A 13,435-nucleotide genomic window follows, 5' to 3' on the forward strand; every position below is an offset into this window, starting at 1 on the left:
GTCCCATACAAATTTTAGAATGATTTGTTCTATTTGTGTTGAAAAACACTACTGATATTTTGGTAGAGATTACGTTGTAGATTGCTTTGAGTAGTACGGACATTTAACAAAGTTAATTCCTCCAGTTCATAAGCACGATTTATCTTTCCGTTTATTTGTGTCTTTCTTTCCTCAGTGTCTTATAGTTTCAGAGGGTAGGTCTTTCACTTCCTTGGTTAAATTTATTCCTAGGTATTTTATTCTTTTTAAAGCAGTTAGAAATGGAATTATTTTCATAATTCCTTTTCTTTTTCATTATTAGTCTATAGAAATACAATAGATTTCTGTATATTAATTTTGCATCCTGCAACTTTACCAAATTTATTATTAATTGTCATATTCCTACAACCTCCTAAACTATGAAACAAGCTGAAAATCACCTTAGAACATGAGAGGCACTGTCACGAACATTGCTAAGAGAGTAGATCTTAAAAGTTCTCATCACAAGAAAAAAGTATTTTTGTAACTATGTGTGGGGATGTATGTGAATTACACTTACTGTAGTGATTATTTCACAATAGAAACCTAATTCGAATCAATATATTATACACCTAAAACAAGTACAATGTTATATGTCATTTACACTTCAATTGAAAAAAAAAAAAAGAAGACAAGGTCTCCTTCTGAAAGAGAAGGCAAATTGTGGAGGGGTTGAAAGGAGGGGAGGAGAGAACATCTAGAGGAACGGTTGAGAAATGGGGAGACATGGAGTGGTACTGGACAGAGGTTGGGAACAGTGGGCTTATGGTGGCAGCAGTCTTCCATAAAATAACTTCCCCTGGGGTGCCTGGGTGGCTCAGTGGGTTAAAGCCACTGCCTTTGGCTCAGGTCACGTTCTCAGGGTCCTGGGATGGAGCCTTGAGTCAGGCTCTCTGCTCAGCGGGGAGCCTGCTTCCTCCTCTCTCTCTCTCTCTGCCTGCCTCTTTGCCTACTTGTGATCTCTGTCTGTGAAATGAATGAATGAATGAAATCTTTAAATAAATAAATAAATAAACTTCCCCATAGGAGAATTCAGCAGTGGGTAATAGAGAAAGAAGGGGGCCAAGGTTGGCCTGGAATTAAGGTTTTGTTTGGTAGGGGCCGCCAGGATGGGAGGGTACGAGCTGGAGGATTTTTCTATGAGTTATAGCCTGTGGGTCTAGACTTAGAAGCAGGAAAGCCCAGATGACAATGAAGGGCTGACCAAGGTTAATAGCTTTAGTCCATAAAATCTATTAAAAGCTCATATACTGTAATTAGAACACTATGAATAGCCCTTCCCTTCCTTAAGAGCCCTTCCCTTAAAACAAGAGACAAAAATCATGAACGGGAATTACAAATAACCTAACAAATAATATGGAATCTGTTCACCTTCATAGTGGTCAAATCAATGAGAACTTAAATACTGAGGTATAATTTTTCACCTATCATGGTAGGAAAGAAAGCCTAATTTTTTTTTTTCTTTTTTAAAGAGGGAGAGGGGTGTGGGGTGAGGGAAACAGAAGGAGAGAAAGAGAATCTCAAGTAGGCTCCACACCCAGCACAGAGCTCAATCTCATGACCCTGAGATCATGACCTGAGCCAAAGACACTTAACCCACTGAGCCAAAGACACTTAACCCACTGAGCCATTCAGGTGTCCCAAGCCCAACTTTTTTAAAAAATGAGGGCACCTGGGTGGCTCAATGGGCTGAGTGACTGCCTTCAGCTCAGGTCATGATCCTGGAGTCTGGGGATCAAGTCCTGCATCGGGCTCCCTGCTCAGCAGGGGGTCTGTGTCTCGCTCTGATCTTCCCCCTCTCATGCTTGCTCTCTCTCATTCTCTCTCTGTCTCAAATAAATAAATAAAATCTTTGAAAGAAAAATGAAAGTGCTTCTTGCCGTGGAATGAGAGGAAAACTTCAGGGGTGTTAAGTTAATGTAAATCTTTAAGAAGATAACTTGGCAACAATTTCTCGAAGTCTTAGAATGTTTATCCCTTGAATTAGTAATTTTACTCCTGGGAATTTATACTGAGGAAATAATACAAAAGAAAAACAAAAAAATTGAGAGAGGGACATCCTTTGCAGTTCCTTGCTGGTCAACATTACACTGGAACCCAAAGAACTAAGTCAGGTTAACCTTCAGGAATAATGAAACCTTAAGGCTATGACTGTCCCATGAGGCTCTCTGTTCCCCCAGGTGATAGACCACACAATAAAATAAGCTTTCTCAATCTACTTCTCCACAGAGGCAGGTCAGTCAAAACGTTCCCTAACTTGATTGCAATTACTCCTGCATTTCTGTTCCTCCTCAATTTCTATTTTTAGCTTTGTGTTTACCACCCACTAGGCTATGAACTCCTCAAGGGCAGTGATGTTAATCTTCTATCTCTATCTTCTATCCACCTCTGCACCTTTTTGCTAACACTCACATGGAAGGTGCTCCATGATTTGGGTAGTATTGGCTTTCATTTCAGTCACCCCTCACTCCATCATCTCCCATTCTCTACCCTCTTCAGTCTGTGCATTTGGCTGAAGATCAAGTTGGTCTCTTTGTTCAGTTACTTTATTCTTAAGTGTCCTTGTGAATGTGCTAACGAGTTGGCATTTCAGAGGTGCCATATTTATTAATAGACTTTTGCGTCACATACCTTAAAGCAGCAAGGTTCAAGGTCAAAGGCTCTCTGGGTTTATCAGCATAATAACTTTCTATAACACTTACCAATAAAGGGATGTGGCAACACGTGGGTAATAAAATATGGTATGGAATCCGCTGACTCATGGAAAGTCGAAACTGGAGAGGAGCTTGGGAAATGATGGTTTCGCTACACCCACCACTCCAGTTTTGCTGACAAGGAAACTGAAGATCAGAGAGGGGCAATTTTACCAAGTTTATGTAACTGGTTCATGGGATGGTTGAGATAAGAGTCCAGGGTCTAGTCATCTGGTATATTCTGATTTCTAGGGCACATGTCATCAAGAGTTTGTGTCATGAGAACAGGTGAGCTTCAGAAGTGTACGAGAGAGGGCAAGGCCAGGAATCCCAGCTATGTTGAGTGACGTGGCGCAACTCCATAGTGAAGGGAGAAGTTACCAGTAATTCTGTGAGGGGGCCTGGCTGGAGAACAGGGGCAGGGATGTGGGGCAAATGTAGACAGGTGTCTGGATGACATAGGAATGGTGTGGCATGGTGAGTAGAGCATGGCTTTCGAAAGCCGGAATGTAATCTCAGGGCTGTCACTAAGACCCCTCTGTAAAACTTGCCCATAGAACTGACTTCTCAGGGTTGAGTTAAAGGAGACAATGGATGTATGGTATTATTAGCTCAGTACCTGGAGAGAGCTCTAGAAGATGGTGGTTTGTGCCATTCTCATGAAGGCAAGACTTGTGGTCCTTCTAGGAGGTTAAAAGTGAGCACCGATCCCTACATCAGTCTTCCTTCAGGGTAGGAAGAGGGAGGACCTAGCCCTATTGGGCAGATGGCACTCTAGAGCAGACTCAGCAAACTATATCCTGTGGGCCAAATTTAGCCAGCTGCCCGTTTTTCTGGGACTTACAAGCTAAGAGTGATTTTTACATTTTTTAATCACTAAAAAAGAGAGAGAGAGAGAGAAGAATCATATTTTATAAAATGTGAAAATTACAGAGAATCCAGATTTCAGTGTCCACAAATGAGGTCTAATGGCAGACAGCCACACACATTTGTTCGCGTATTGGCTGTGGCTGCTTTCATGCTATCGTGGCAGAACCCGAGTCAAGACAGAGATTCTCTCTCATTATGTCACACTGCTCCCCAGAACATGGCACACATGGCAGTGATGCAGTTGGAATTCCAACACCATGTGTATGGTCTTACCAGGACTTTTTTTTTTTCTTGTTTAAATCACCAATGCAGGGCACCTGGGTGGTTCAGTCGGTTAAGCATCTGCCTTTGGCTTAGGTCGTTATCTCAGGGGTCCTGGGATCCAGCATCGGGCTATCTGCTCAGCGGGGAGTCTGCTTCTCCCTCTTCCTTTGCCCCTCCCCTGGTTCCTTCACTCTCTTTTTACCTCTCAAATAAATACATAAAATCTTTTAAAAAAATTACCAAGGCATACTCATCACATAAAAATAAGAAGAGAAAAATGGATTTCAAATATCATGCTTTTTTTTTTTAAGATTTTATTTACTTATTTGACAGAGAGAGAGTTCACAATTAGGCAGAGAGGCAGGCAGAGAGAGAGGGGGAAGCAGGCTCCCTGCTGAGCAGAGAGCTGGATGTGGGACTTGATCCCAGGACCCTGAGATCATGACCTGAGCCTAAGGCAGAGGCTTAACCCACTGAGCCACCCAGGTGCCCCAATATCATGCTTTTAGATCACAGTATGGATTATTTTGCTACCAAATTATATGGCCAAGCATTATATATTATATAGTGACATGATTCATGGGCTAAAATAATAGATTATGTTACTATTACCAGACTAGGAATATATCACAGTATTACCAATTCACAGGAAATTAACCATCAGAAAAAGTAGGAAATTTTAAGGGGAATATTTCATTGCAGCAGAATGTGTTTATGAAGTTAAATAATGAAAATAAGGCTGCAATCAAAGCAAGTTTCCAAGTGGCTCATTCGTTAGCCAAGCAAGGAAAGTGACATAGGGATGAGTTCATTAAATTGTGTTTGATTGCATTTGTCAAAGAAATGTGTCCAGAGGAAAGACACCTCTTTGTTTTGTTTTGTTTAAAGATTTTATTTATTTATTTATTTATTTGAGAGAGAGTGAAAGCAAGAGAGGTCCCAAAGGCAGAAGGAGAAGCAGACTTGGTGCTGAGCAGAGAGCCCAATGGGCGGAGCCACCCAGGCACCCCGAAAAGACACCTGTTTAAGACTGTTTCACCTGGGGCGCCTGGGTGGCTCAGTGGGTTAAAGCCTCTGCCTTCGGCTCAGGTCATGATCCCAGGGTCCTGAGATCGAGCCCCACATCGGGCTCTCTGCTCGGCAGGGAGCCTGCTTCCTCCTCTCTCTGCCTACCTCTCTGCCTACTTGTGATCTCTGTCTGCCAAATAAATAAATAAAATCTTTAAAAAAAAAAAAAAAAGACTGTTTCAGCAAGAACAGACAGCTGCTCAGAGAGCTGAGAACACTGGGAAGAATATCAATACTCAATTAAAGAATACCTTTGAGTGGCTTTCCCCGGGCTCTGGACGATTGATAAATGTCACTAGGATTACTCAGTTGTTGTTTAAGGAGTCAGTGACAAGTTGGAAGTGACTAAAGAATTAGCCTCTGTGGAGCAATTATAGGAAAGAATATTTTCAAAATGAAGGGCTGCCTGGTGGCTCAGTCGGTTAAGTGTCTGCCTTGGGCTCAGGTCATGATCCTGGGGTCCTGGGATTGAGCCCCATGGTGGACTCCTTGCTCAGTGGGGAGTTTGCTACTCCCTCTCCCACTGCCCTTCCCCCCATGCATGTGCACATTTGTGCACTCTCTCTCTCAAATAAATAAATAAAATAATAAATATATATATTTTTATATAAATATGTTTATTAAATGTAAATAATAAAGTAAATAAAACCTTTTTTAAAATGGAATTATACCCTTTTTTAAAAAAATATTTTATTTATTTATTTGAAGGCAGAGATCACAAGTAGGCAGAGAGGCAGGCAGAGAGAGAGAGGAGGAAGCAGGCTTCCTGTGGAGCAGAGAGCCCAATGTGGGGCTTGATCCCAGGACTCTGGAATCATGACCCAAGCCAAAGGCAGAGGCTCAACCCACTGAGCCACCCAGGCGCCCAGAATTATGCCCTTTAAATGGGTGCATTAAATCTTGATAAAGCTTTTTTTTTTTTAAAGAATATTTTAAAGGAACTGAGAAAACACTATTTCAGTATAAACTGAAGTACAATCTATTAAGATATGTTACAACTGAAGGTGGTAGAAATAAATATAGAGCAGAAAAAGCTATAGTTGGATTCATTTACAAAGCATGAAAACATTAGGCATTTAAAGCTTATGGTAGTTTGGGGCACCTGGCTGGCTCTGTCAGTAGAGTGTACGACTCTCCATCTTGGGATGGTGAGTTAGGCCCCACATTGGGGATAGGGTTTACTCAAAATAAAAGTAGGGGTGCCTGGGTGGCTCAGTCATTGGGCATCTGCCTTCTGCTCAGGTCATGGTCCCAGGGTCCTGGAATCGAGCCCCATATTGGACTCCCTGCTCAGCGGGGAGCCTACTTCTTCCTCTCCCACTCCCTGGGTTTGTGTTCCCTCTCTCTCTCTCTCTCTGTCAAGTAAATAAAGAAATAAATAATCTTATTTAAAAATAAATAAAAGTAGGGGCGCCTGGGTGGCTCAGTGGGTTAAGCCGCTGCCTTCGGCTCAGGTCATGATCCCAGGTCCTGGGTTCGAACCCCACATCGGGCTCTCTGCTCAGCGGGAAGCCTGCTTCCTCCTCTCTCTCTGCCTGCCTCTCTGCCTACTTGTGATTTCTCTCTGTCAAATAAATAAATAAAATCTTTTAAAAAAATAATAAATAAATAAAGTAGAGCTTATGGTAATTCATTCTATTATTCATGAGTATTCTGTGGACAATATTTCAATATATCACCTGTTAAGGAACGAGTAGTGTCAACAGCAAACTTTATTTGCTGCCAGTTGACTTAACCATCATTGGGTCTGTGCATTTCTCTTTCTAAAGAATTTTTTTTCTTAATTTTTAAGTAATCTCTAAACCCAGTGTGAGGCTGGAATTCACAAGCCTGATCAAGAGCCGTGTACTCTTCGACAGAGCCAGCAAGGCGTCCTGCTTTTATCAGATATAGAAGCTGGTATTCTGACTTACCCTACAATGAAGCAGTTTTTTTTTGTTTGTTTGTTTTTTTGGTTTTTTTTTTAAGATTTTATTTATTTATTTGACAGACAGAGATCACAGGCAGGCAGAGAGGCAGGCAGAGAGAGGAAGGGAAGCAGGCTCCCTGCTGAGCAGAGAGCCCGATGTGGGGCTCAATCCCAGGACCCTGGGATCATGACCTGAGCCGAAGGCAGAGGCTTTAACCCGCTGAGCCACCCAGGCGCCCCCAATGAAGCAGTTTGATGGCTCAGCAGTTGTAAAGTTTTATTGGAAGTTTTTGAGTGCAGGGCTGAGATTAAAATCTTTCTGAGTGAAAAAAACCACTCTCAACCACTATTCCCAAACAAGAATGGCTTGTAAAGTGATCTTTTGCTGAAAACCTAATAATGGTTCCTAATAAACTCAGCTTGTAATTGCAAGGCAAAAACAGGAAAAACAGTAAAACAGTACTTACAAGCAGATTTTATACTGTGGTAAGGTCATTTGAACAACTAATGTTGTATGTAAGTCACAAGTAATATGTAGCTGTTTTCTACACTTCACTGCGTGGTCAAAAGTTAAAATGAGAAAGCAAGATCTTCCTTCCTATACAAATTTGCAGCCAACATATTTTTTGAACTTAAACTACAGGTCCGGTGGTGTTTTTCAGACTTCATTACAAGAAGAAAATTTCTATATTCCAAAATCTGTTTTACTATGTAATTAGGAAGAGCATCTTCCTAAATTTCAATTGGATGAGATTAATTTGCAATATAATGACATGCTAAAAGGCAACCACCAATGGGAGAATTTAACAGAATTCTATAACTGTCTTCTGAGCAATGAATATACTCAATTAAAATTATGTGTTCATGGACTGATGTCAGCATTTGGCAGTACCTGTTTGTGTGGACAGATATTTTCAAAATGAAATACATAAAATTTCATTATAAATCAGCATTAACAGTTGAACAACTGTGATCAATTTTGATGATGGGGAACCTGATTTCGAACTTCAATTAACAAAATACTATCGCTGCCAAGGAATTCCACTCTTCTGTTAGTAAACCGGTATTATAAAAAATTGTGCTCATTTATTATTATATTTTAAATTTCATCAATAACATTTATTTTGGAAATGTGTTTCTTTCCTCTGTAAATGTCTACATAATAGTCTCAATTTTGCCTCGTGGCCCACAAAGCCTAAAATACTTAGTATCTAGCTCTTCATAGGAAGTGTTTGCTAAGCCTGATCTAAGTAACAGTCCTACCTGTGCTATTATGGATGTAAATATACTTCATGGTTTTGAGTTAATAAGTTTAAAGTGTATATGGAGGCATGTAGTAAGTGCTTTTTCAAAGTAAGTTATTAATATTAATAACTGTATTTTTATAGCTTTTCTGAACTATACAGAATTGTGGTCCTTACCAAAGGTTGTCTGTAGGCAAATAAAAATTTCCTTTCGGGGGCACCTGGGTGCCCTGGGCGGCTCAGTGGGTTAAAGCCTCTGCCTTCAGCTCGGGTCATGATCTCAGGGTCCTGGGATCGAGCCCCACATCGGGCTCTCTGCTCAGCAGGGAGCCTGCTTCCTCTCTCTCTCTCTCTGCCTGCCTCTCTACCTATTTGTGATCTCTGTCTGTCAAATAAATAAATAAAATCTTTAAAAATTTTTTTTAAAAATGTCCTTTCAGACAGCCCTCTCTAAAAGTGCACTGGTGTGGTTTCTACCTAATGCACCCCTGCTCAATTTATTTATTTGTTTGTGTGTTGCTTAAATTAAAAAAAATTTTTTAACCTTATTTATTTATTTGAGAGAGAGAGAGAGAGAGAGAGAGAGCAGAGGTAGAGAGAGACAGAGAAACAGACTCCCCACTGAGTGTAGATCCCGATGTGGGGCTCGATCCCAGGACCCTGAGGTCATGACCTAAGCAGAAGGCAGACACTTATCCAACTGAGCTACCCAGGTGCCCCGGGCTCACTTTCTAAAATCTTTCTCTTGGGATACCTGGGTGGCTCAGTTGGTTAAGCTGCTGCCTTCAGCTCAGGTCATGATCCCAGGGTCCTGGGATCAAGTCCCACATCGGGCTCCTTGCTCAGTGGGGAGCCTGCATCTCTCTCTGCCTACCACTCTGCCTGCTTGTGCGTGAGCTCTCTCTCACTCTCTCTCTCTCTCTCACAAATAAATAATAAAATCTTAAAAAATAAGTAAATAAAATCTTCTCCTCCTCTTCATCCTCCTCCTCCTTCTTCTTCTTTGCTTTCTTTCCTTCTTTTTTGTAGCAGCTTTATTGAGATATAATTTATATACCAATTTACTCATTTAATTCAGTGCATCACCACAACCAATTTTAGAACATTTCCTTCATCCCACAAAGAATCTTGTACTTTCTCCACCATCATCCCCCAATCCTCCCTCCTCCCCCATATCCCTAGGCCATAACTAACCCACTTTCTGTCTCCATAGCTTTGCCCATTCTGGACATTTTATATAAATGGAACCATCTGATACGTGATCTTTGGGGACTGGCTTGTTTTACTCAGCACAATACTTTCAAGCTTCACCCACATGGTAGCATGCATCAGAACCTCTTTTTTATGACAGAACAATATTCCATTGTATGGGTGTACCTATTTTATTTATTCATCAGCTGATGGACACTGGGCTCCTCCTATCTTCTGGCTGTTATGAATAATGAATGTTCATGTTAAGTTTTTGTGAGGACATATTGTCATTTCTCTTAGGAATAGACTGAGAAGAAGATTGGCTGGGTCACATGGTGACTCTGTGTCTAACTCTGAGGAACCATCAAAATGTTTCCCAAAGTAGCTGCCCTAGTTCTGCATTTCTACCAGCAGTATGTGAGCGTTCTGGCTGTACATCTTCACCAACACTTGCAATTGTTTGTTTTTTATTATTATGAGAGAATTAAAAATGAGCTGGATATCATTTATAGTCTGTAGGATGGCTATGAAATGAGGCGCTGGGGAAAACCACCTTCCTCCCCACTCCACGCTGGGTCCTCATGGTGTCACCACCCTGGGAGCCCAGCTCTCAGAGGCTACCAGGGTGTTGCCGCTCAAACTTGAAGTTTTCCTCAGAGCCCAAAAGGTTCCCAGACATTGTGCCCTACTGGTAGTTTTTCAGTTCACTAACCCACACATTTACTTGACCCTCCAAGAAGGCATTATTGGGAAATGTGGAGTATCTTTTGAAGGACTACAAATGCAGGCAGATGATTACTAGGGAGCTTGCCTCAGCAGGACGAGATCACTTTTGGAGAGAACTTCTGCAGAGACCGCTGCCCACCTCCTGCCCTCCATCCCCATGATTTATGAAGACACTAGCGGCCTTCTGGGAAGAGGAACCAGGGCCACTGGGAAAGAAGTCTCCAAACAGGAAGGACGAGGGTCCCTGGAGAGGCAGACCCCACACCCGGGCAGAAGGTCAGAAGAAAGAGTCGTTTCTGGTTCTGCCCTGGGAGGCAGCTGCTTCCCTGAGTGGAGCAGAAATGGGGATTTCTGTCCTTGTCAACCTTACAAATAAAATAGCCAGTTATTTAGCCAGCAAAATAAGCATATGTAGGAATAACAGAAGAATTAGAAAGTATGGCAGACCACAAGCAAGTCCAGAGACAAAGAAAAGGGAAGGTCAACTTCTGTTAGCTTGTCGGAAGACATCAGGGATGATTGTTTTGAACACACGTTCACTGGAGAAGAACAAGAGTTGGAGGTTGGGGTGGTTTCTCATTGGTTGCAGGTCATGTGCTGTAGCTGGGGCAGGCAGGGATCTTCCTTCTTTGTCTTGCAAGCAGCCAGTGAAATTGCTCTGTGAAAACTGTCCCTCCCTTGTCAAGAATAATCTTCCTTCTTCCTGCTGGTTATATGGGCTGCCAGGAGTGGTACGTGCGTGACAGAACCCGGTCAGGGCTTCCCAGCTCGATTTTAAATGAGTTCTCTTTTATTTTCACACCGCTGAAGAAAGTCAGCCAGGGGAGGGCTATCACGTGCCCAGTGTGTGCTGACCTCTGCCAAGTGTCACCCTTACTCTGCCCTTCGCAGTGTTTCAAGGAGAGCTTTTCTCATTATACACGCTCCCACCACATCGGGAATGCATCCTTAAGCACTTTGCAAGAGTTACCTCAGAAATGCTCATTTCGGTTTGTCACTATAACCTTAGAGCCTGGGACCGTTTCTGGCATGTATAGATACTCTAAAGTATTTGGTGAATGAAGCAAATAATGTAAACTCAGCACTGGCAGGTGGAACCCACTCCCAGTACCTCCTGGTATATATTATGTTGTAGTTTATTCACACTTAGTAAAAATACAGTATTGTTGAAATTTTCTTTGGGTATGATGACTACATGGTATTTTTCTCAAGAATTCACCAAACTTGGGGTGCCTGGGTGGCTCAGTGGGTTAAAGCCTCTGCCTTCAGCTCAGGTCATGATCCCAGGGTCCTGGGATCGATCCCCGCGTCGGGCTCTCTGCTCTGCAGGGAGCCTGCTTCCTCCTCTCTCTCTCTCTGCCTGCCTCTCTGCCTACTTGTGATATCTCTCTCTCTGTCAAAAAAAAAAAAAAAAAAAAGAATTCACCAAACTTGTTTTGACCAAGCTCAGCCTCTGGACATTTATATAGTTTTGCATTTTTTCTTTTTCTTTTTTAAAGATTTCATTTATTTGAGAGAGAGACAGGAGAGCATGAGCTGGGGGTGGGGAGACTGGGGTGGGGGGGGTGGGAGGGGGAAGAAAAGGGAGAAGCAGACTCCCCACTGAGCAGGGAGCCTGCCATGGGGCTCAATCCCAGGACACTGAGGTCAAGACCTGAGCGGAAGGTAGACACTTAACAGACTGAGCCACCCAGGTGCCCCGTTTTACGTTTTTTTCTTTGAAAAATAGTAGTGATACATCATTGTACCAATGTCTTTGAGCACATGTCTAGCTATTTCCTTAGGACAAATTCCTAGAATGGAATTGCTGATCAAGGGGTATTTCCATATTCTTTTCTTTCTTTTTTTTATTGAAGTATAACTGTACAGTGTTTTATTAGTTTCAGGTGTACAATATAGATTCAACAATCCTTTACATCAGTGCTCATCAAGGTAAATGTCCTCTTTAATACCCATCACCTCTTTCATCCCTCCCCCCACCCAACTCCCCCCGGTAACCATCAGTTTTTTGCTGTAGTTAAGAGTCTGTTTCCTGGTTTCTCTCTTTTTTTTTCTTTGCTTGTTCATTTGTTTCTTCAATTTCACATATGAGTGAAATCATATGGTATTTGTCTCTGACTGACTTATTAGCACAATACCCTCTAGATCCATCCATGTTGTTGAAAATGGCAAGATCTCATCCTTTTTATGGCCAAATAATATTCCATTGCATGTAGATCATATCTATAACGTATCTTCTTTATCCATTCATCTATGGATGGACACTTGCATTGCTTCCCTATCTTGGCTATTGTAAATAATGCAGCAATGAGCATAGGAAGCATGTATCTTTCCAAATTAGTGTTTTCATTTTTCTTACTGAATCATATGGTAATTCTATTTTTTTTAAGATTTTATTTATTTATTTGATGGAGAGAGAGATCACAAGTAGGCAAAGAGGCAGGCAGAGAGAGAAGGGGAAACAGGCTCCCCGCTGAGCAGAGGCTCGATCCCAGGACCCCGAGACCATGACCTGAGCCGAAGGCAGAGGCTTAACCTACTGAGCCACCCAGGTGCCCCTGGTAATTCTGTTTTTAATTTTTGATTTCCTCTTTGATTCCTTGGTTGACCCATTCAGTGTTTAGTAGCGTGTTATTTACCCTCCCTGTATTTGTGGTCTTTCCACATTTTTACTTGTGTTTGATTTCTAGTTTCCTACTGCTGTGGTGCAGAATGATATATGATGTGATCTCAGTCTTTTTGAATTTATTGAGACTCGTTTGGTGGCCTAACATGAGTTTGGCTGCTGGGACTGCAGGCACACTGGTGTGCGTGTGGTCACCTTCTCCGCTCCAAGGCATGAGCCGCTTTGGAGTGACTCCAGCTGAGTGGTGCAAGTTGGGTGGGGTAGCTGTACCGGAGACCTTGGGGGTGGGGCGCCCGGGCTAGCCAGCTAGGTGGGGCGTGTTCCTGCTGGTTCTGTGAGTGTCCTGCTGTCCTCGCTGGGGGTGGAGAGGAGAAAGGTGCGTTCAGCCCTTTAGCTCTTGGAGAAGTCTCCTGAAGAAGCCTGCCCCTCCAGCAGCCATTCTGAGATTAGTAAGTAAATCTCCTTCACAGATACCTAGGGCTCTGTTAGAACTGCTACTTCTTTGCTATATCTGAATGGGGTTTTCTGGTGCTTCTTAAAGGGTGGGGACTCTGTTTCCTCTCACCTTCAGCTCTCCCAGAGCTAAGGCTGCTGATTTTTTTTTTTTTAAGATTTTATTTATTTATTTGCCAGAGAGAGAGAGGGCGTACAAGAGAGCACAAGCAGGGGGAGCAGCAGGCAGAGGGAGAGGTAGAAGCAGAATGACTCCCCGCTGAGCAGGGAGCCTGCTGTAGGACTCAGTCTGAGGACCCTGGGATTATGACCTGAGCCAAAGGCAGACTCTCAACCAGCTGAGCCACCCAGGTGTCCCATGCCCACTGATTTT

The 13,435-nt window shown here is 42.5% G+C and overlaps 1 protein-coding gene across 1 annotated transcript in view; it reads left to right on the forward strand.

Annotated features, from left to right (window-relative positions):
• Positions 1-12,943: 12,943 nt before the first annotated feature.
• The window catches only part of MUC13 (mucin 13, cell surface associated), a 31,267-nt gene continuing 30,775 nt past the window's right edge, over positions 12,944-13,435 (forward strand). Inside the window, exon 1 of the mRNA XM_047734871.1 lies at positions 12,944-13,058. The gene's annotated coding sequence lies outside the window, so the exon portion shown is untranslated. The remainder of the gene's footprint in view (positions 13,059-13,435) is intronic.

This window comes from Lutra lutra, chromosome 1 (assembly GCF_902655055.1).
Source record: "Lutra lutra chromosome 1, mLutLut1.2, whole genome shotgun sequence".
Lineage (NCBI taxonomy): Eukaryota > Metazoa > Chordata > Mammalia > Carnivora > Mustelidae > Lutra > Lutra lutra.